Genomic DNA, 7,257 nt, shown 5'->3' with positions numbered 1-7,257 from the left:
AATGTTGAGTTTTGAAATTCAGTGTGAATGTTTTTTGTTGTTGACTGGGTCTAGGGTTATAAATGAGATAAGTCGTCCATGAACGGCTCGGTTCGACTGTGTTCGGATCGATTTATAAACAAGCCGAGATTGAGCACGGCAAAGCTCGGCCTGAAAGCTCGCAAGCAGCCTCGATTATAGATTCATGAATAAGCTCACGAGCAAGCTCGATTATAATGTTCATGAATATACTTGTGAGCAAGTTTGGTTCAATTATTTTTTGATAATAACATTTCTATAAAGGAAAATGTAAAACAAAGTAATTTTATGTAAACTCTAGTTTTATAGATTTCAAAACTACGTAGTTTTGTGTTAAAAAAAATTCAAATTAATATAATTAATGAACATAATTAATAAGTTATTCATGAACTGAATCGGTGAGCTTGCGAGCAAAGCTCGTGAACAGCTCACGAACAGAATATTGAATGTTGAGCGTTCAGCTCATCATTTTTCTAAGAGCCGTGAGCCTGAGCAGGCCAAAGTCCTAAGTGGCTCTTATTATTTAATTAAAGAAACATTTTTTTCTTAACAAAAAAAATAGGGTTAAGGTACAAAAATACCCCTAACGTTTTGGGCCAAGAGCAATTTTACCCTTAACGTCTAAAATGGAGCAATTTTACCCCTAACGCTAATAAATTGGGTCAATTTGAGAAATAATTCATCAAACTGTCTTCTCGGTCATGATTCTTGTCATCTACACTTCATATGTGTGTCATTTTATCAGTAACAAATCACAAACATAAGTTGGGATGTGAAAAAAATATACTGTCTTTTTATACGAATTAGACAAAAAAATTCAAAAAATTCACCGAATTTATAAATATTAATCTCAAATTCTATTATTAAATTATAAAAAACATGAAATCCTTTTTTTAGAACGAATTGTTATGCAATTGGTGCAGAATAAAGAACAAAAAATATATGTGTTTTATAATAGTGTCTGAAATTGACCCGATTTATCAACGTTAGGAGTAAAATTGCTATTGGTTTCCAACGTTAGGGATAAAATTGCACCATTTTAGACGTTAGGGGTAAAATTGCTCCTGACCCAAAACGTTAGGGGTATTTTTACACCTTAACCCAAAAAATATATTTCTTCTTTGATAATTATTAGGCTATGATTTATCAGGTAACCTCTTTTTAATTAAAATTTACTCGAAATTTTAACTTGAAAAATTGGAATCTTAAGCGATATTTGATAAAAATTGAAAATTAAGTGTGGAAAAAATAAGTACTAAATTTTAGACATTAAATATTATAAATATTAAAAGAATTATTATGTTAATAAAATGTAGCATAAATCATAATGTTCAATTTTAATATTCAGGGTCAAGGGGTTTTTTTTTTACCGACTCTAGAGCTATAAATGAGTTGAGTCATCCATGAACGGCTCAGTTCAATTCGATAAAAACTCAATCGTGTTCAACTCAATTTATAAACAAGCCGAGATTGAGCGCGGTGAAGCTCGGCTTGAAAGCTCGCGAGTATGTCAATTATAGATTCATGAACAAACTCATGGGCAAGTTCAATTATAACGTTTATGAACATGCTCGTGAGCAAGCTTGGTTTAATTATTTTTTTAATAATAAGATATCTATAAAGGGATATATAAAACAACGTAGTTTTGTATATTCAGAACTATATAGTTTTGTGTTAAAAAAATTCAAATTAATATAGTTAATGAACACAATTAATAAGTTTTTCACAAGCGAAGTTTATGAACTAAATTAGTGAGCTGCTCGCGAGCAAAACTCATGAACAGCTCACAGACAGAATGTTGAGCTCGTCAATTTTCTGATGAGCCAAGTCTAAGCAAACCAAACCCCTAACTGGCTCTTATTATTTAATTTAAAAAACATCTTTTTTCTTAACAAAAAAAAATATATATTTCTTCTTTAGTAATTATTAGGCTATGACTAAAACTGAAAATTAAGTGCTGAAAAAATAAATATTATATTAAATTTTAAATGTTAAATATTATAAGTGTTAAAATTATTAAAGGACATAAATATGATAAATATTAAAAATAAGTGATAAATATAAAAATAAGTGCGATAATCTTTAACTTAAAATTTTAAATTAAATATTTTAATTTATTAAAATAAGTAATATGTAGTTTAATTAAATAATTTGAGTGGGTATCACTCAAATTAACTATGCTCCACAGGAAAAAAACTCTCGTTACCCTGAGCCTAGGGTTTTGTTGATTCTACCCTAACTTAGGGTTCACGACAGCCTGAGTTTCTACTCTCCGATCATCTACCCTGCACAACCCTACCACCGTTTACGCCCAAACCCCTCCCCTTACTCTCCATTCCCCCATAATCGCCCCTCTCCCATGGATTCTTTGACGAAAGATTGCCTGCAACTGTCGTTGGCGGAGGAAGACGAAGCTCCGATAATCATCCCAGAACGCAATGCGGGACCGGAATATGACTTACGATGGAGTTGTGTGGGTCGCTTTGTCACAGATAAACCGATAAATATTGAAGGGATGAAAACTACCCTGTCGAAGCTGTGGAAACCAAGCGGGGGGATCGCTATCGTAGACCTTGAAGAAAACAGGTTTCTTTTCCAATTCAACCATGTTTTCGACATTAATGCAGTTCTAAACGGAGGGCCGTGGTCTTTCGATAACAAATTACTCGTGATCAAACGAATTTTCGATAAAGAAGAACTATATTCCACGACACTTCAAGAAGTCGCGTTCTGGGTGCAATTACATGATATTCCGGGGGGCTTCAGATCAGAACAAATTGCAGTAACTTGTGGCAATTACATTGGTACTGTTCTCAGGACCGATCCTAGGGATTATGGAGAGGCGTTTGTAGGGTATCTCCGGGTACAAATTCTCATGGATGTTAGTAAACTCTTAAAACGTCAAATGAAACTGGGCACGACGTCATCCACATGGAGTTGGGTCAATTTCAAATATGAACGCTTGCCCCACTTTTGTTTCTTCTGCGGACTTTTGGGACACCATGATCGTGACTGTGTTGCATATAGGGCAATGAATGACCCGGATCAACCTACTCTTTATGGAGCGTTCCTTAGGGCGGCACCTAAGCGATTTGCCCAAAATTCTTCTCCATGGCTGAAAACGGCTCCTTTACTCCTGGGTATTCCGAGTAACGAGCAAGAGAAGCAATCAGAGTTATTGATCAGACAACAAGCCGAGAAGGATAGAGATGAAGTACTGAGGAAAGAGGAAATTGTACAGAAGGCGTTAGATCCAAAGCGCAAACGTGGTAATACAGATGAAAGTAGTGATGAGATAATGGGAGACTTAACTGATGAAACAGAGATATTGGCGGGTGCCGCAGAACGGCCCAGCCGGAAGCCATGATCGCCCTCAGTTGGAACTGCCGGGGCATGGGTAACCCCGAGACAGTGAGAGAGCTAAAAGAGCTCGTCTTGACCCATAAACCCGCCGTTGTTTTCTTGATGGAAATTATGGTGGGTTCGTTATCTGTTGCAAATTTAGTATAATCAATTGATTTTGATAGGCACTTCTCTGTAGACAGTGTTCGTGGAGGTGGGGGGTTAGCTCTGCTATGGAAGCAGGAGCTATCGGTTAGCTTACTGAAATTTGGCAATAACTTCAACGATGTCAGAATATCCTGTCTAGGAGTGGATGATTGGAGATTGACGGGGTACTATGGCTACCCTGAGAGGAATAGACGAGGCTTGGCGTGGCAATGTTTAAAAGATCTGTACCGCATCTCCAACCTAGCCTAGGTCATCATCGGAGATTTTAACGACTTGTGCTTCGGTTTTGAAAAAAGAGGTGGAAGAAGTCACCCAAGTCATTTACTTGCCGGCTTTAACGAAACTCTTAACTATTGCGAGCTTACTGAAATTCCGATGCAGGGTTATCCGTTCACGTGGTACAGACAGAGGCAAGGATAAGAGCTAATAGAAGAGAAACTTGACAGGGGCCTTGCAAATGGTTTGTGGCACGACAGATTCCCAACTGCGACCGTTTTGAATATCATGACCACTCGGTCAGATCATTCGGCACTAATACTAAGGTGCTGCTGTTCGAGTCCCGCGATTAATCCGCCCTTCAGATATGAGAATGCGTGGGGGAAGGAGGATAATTGTCGAACTACGGTCAGTAAGGATTGGAGCGAAAACAGAAATTTACCAACCATGGCCCGATTATAGAGTTGCCGAGGGCGACTTCAGATTTGGGGAACCAGTTATCGTCTACGGTTCAGGGGGCAGGCAAAGAGGTTACAAAACCGATTAGAAGTTGTTCGGGGGTCAGTGGGAAGCCCAGAATTTAATCAGATCAGTTCAGAACTAGAAAGAGTTAGACAGGAGCAGGAATTATATTGGAAACAACGAGCTAAAACGAAGTGGCTCCGTGAGGGGGATCGAAATTCAAGATTTTTTCATGCTCAGGTCCAGGGTCGACGAAGAAAGAATGATTTCTGCAGATTAGCTGACAGTTCGGGGACTATCCGTTCGTGGCAGGAAGGCTTAGCGGAAGCTTTACAGACACACTTCCGTACCATCTTTTGTGCTCAACAACACCTAAGACTTGAAGCTGTGGATACGATTCGGGCTAAAATTTCCGAAAGAGATAAACGTCAGTTGTTACGAGATTATACCTCAGCAGAGATCAAACAAGCGATATTTGATATGCACCCTGATAAATCCCCGGGCCCGGATGGTCTAAACCCGGGATTTTACCAACAACATTGGTCAGTGATCGGGGAGGATATCTCAACCTTTTGTACGACTTGCCTAAACACGGGCGACATCCCAAATCAGCTGAACAGAACAAATCTGATCCTCATTCCAAAGAAATCATCTCCAAGGGAAATTTCCGATCTTCGGCCAATCGCACTCTGCAACGTCTTGATGAAGATTATGACCAAAGCTGTGGAAAATCGTTTAAAGATGATCCTCGACCCTCTCATTTCATCAGCCCAGAGCGCTTTTATCCCCAAACGATTAATAACTGATAATATTCTAATAGCCTATGAGGTGGGACACGCCCTCAAAACCGGGAAAGGTGGTCGGTAGGGATATACAACGTTAAAGGTCGACATGGCAAAGGCCTACGATAGGATGGAGTGGCCCTACTTGAAGGCGGTTCTGAATAAGATGGAGTTCCCTAGCCATTTTGTTAAACTCATTATGACATGTGTTGAATCGGTTGAGTATCAGATCATAAACAGAAATGCAGACTTCCCAGCTTTCAAACCAACGAGAGGGCTCAGACAAGGGGATCCACTATCCCCCTACTTGTTCATCATCTGCACCGAAGGGTTGACATCGTTACTTAGACAAGCAGAGGTTTTGGGGTTGATTCACGGGTGTCGAATAAGCCGTGGAGCACCACCGATTTCGCATTTACTGTTCGCCGATGACAGTTACTTTTTCTTCAAAGCAAACTTATCGGAAAGCGAGGCTGTTAAGGATATTTTTGAGAGATATGAAGGGGCGTCTGGTCAAAAAATCAATTTCAACAAATCAAAACTCTCCTTTAGCAGCAAAGTCCCTTATGACAGGCAAAAGGAAATTGCGGATTTCCTACAGGTTCAGGTGGCGGATACAAATGAGTTCTACCTTGGGCTCCCGTCAACAATGGGTCGAAGCAAAATCGCCACCTTCCAATATGTAGTGGACCGCCTACAAAAACGCATTAGGGGATGGCAAGGAAAGAAGCTTTCTCAAAGTGGTAAGGAGACGCTAATAAAAGCGGTGGCTCAGGCTATTCCGGCTTACATCATGCAGGTATTCATCCTTCCAAAAACTATCTTCCATAAGTTAGAAGTCCTCCTAAATGCGTACTGGTGGGGAAGAGGCATCAAATGGAAAGCTTGGAAAGGGCTGTGTCAGAAACGCGAGTGGGGAGGTTTAAACTTCCGTAGATTCCATGAATTTAATATTGCGCTGCTGGGCAAAATAGCATGGAAATTTTTAGCCAACCCTCAGGCCTTGGTAAGCAGATTATTCAAGGCACGCTACTTTCCCAGATCAGATTTTAGGGAAGCAATCATCGGTTCCAACCCGAGCGCAACATGGAGTAGCATAATGCAAGCTCAGCAGGTGCTCATTACAGGGTCGACAACGCGGATCGGCAACGGGAGAGACACAAGAGTGTGGTTAGACAAGTGGATTGACACGCCTAGTGGTATACTGACTGAACCTCAGATTCCCTTTAACAGAAATTGGACGGTTAGCCACTTCATACAAGACGGTAATTGGGATTTAGAGTTACTGGGTTCTTTTTTCACTGAAGACGATAGGCGGTGCATACTGCAAATCCCCATCTCTTCACATGACAGAAAGGATCAGATAAGTTGGCGGAAGGATAAGAAAGGTTTATATAGTGTTAAAACGGCTTACTATTCTCAAATGGAAGCTCAACCGAGTCCCTCGTTGGACATCCAACAAGCTCCCTGGAGTAAGCTCTGGCAAATATCTTGTCCTCCGAAGGTGAAAAACTTCCTCTGGCGCGCAGCCTGGAATATTATCCCAACAAAAGTTACTCTCTATAACCGCCGGGTTGACATGGATGGCATATGCCCATTCTGTAGGGTGGAAAATGAGTCGATTTCACATATATTGCTACATTGTTCTGTTACCACTAGAATATGGAATTCCTCCTTGCTATCTCGGTTCAGCGAAGCTTTTTCTCAGGATTTCGGTACCTGGTGGTAGAACGCACTTAACAACAGTTCAGCAGAGGTGGCCGGTCAATGGGCTTCTTTACTTTGGTATACTTGGTTCTGGAGAAACCAAAAGGTTTGGAACAGAAACTTCATTCAACCAAGGGAAATTGCATCTCGAGCTGCGACGTTTATAAATGATTGGAAAGTTGCCCAGTTGTTGAACTCGGAAGTTGCTGGAATTCCAAGCAACGATCAGCGGGACTGCTGGGTGCCGCCAAGTAGGGGCATAAAAATAAATTTCGACGCTGCGATTCGGAAGGAAGCTAATTGTATAGGTTTGGGGGCGGTAATTCGGGACAGCAATGGCAGATTTATCGCTACCAGGTACAGCTGTGTGCAGGGTTGTATTGATCCAACTTTAGCTGAAGCTGTTTCTTGTAGGGAGGCCCTAAGCTGGATTAAGGACCTTTCGTTTGGTCCCGTCTGTGTTGAAGGGGATGCGCAATTAGTAATCAAAGCGTTGTGTCAGAATCAGGGGGAAGATTACTCGAGCCTTGGGCTTGTGTTAGATGACTGTCGAGAACTAGCA

Source organism: Euphorbia lathyris, chromosome 3, assembly GCF_963576675.1.
Source record: "Euphorbia lathyris chromosome 3, ddEupLath1.1, whole genome shotgun sequence".
Classification (NCBI taxonomy): Eukaryota; Viridiplantae; Streptophyta; class Magnoliopsida; order Malpighiales; family Euphorbiaceae; genus Euphorbia; species Euphorbia lathyris.
The sequence above is the reverse complement of the archived record's forward strand: the minus strand, read 5'-3'. Positions refer to the sequence as shown.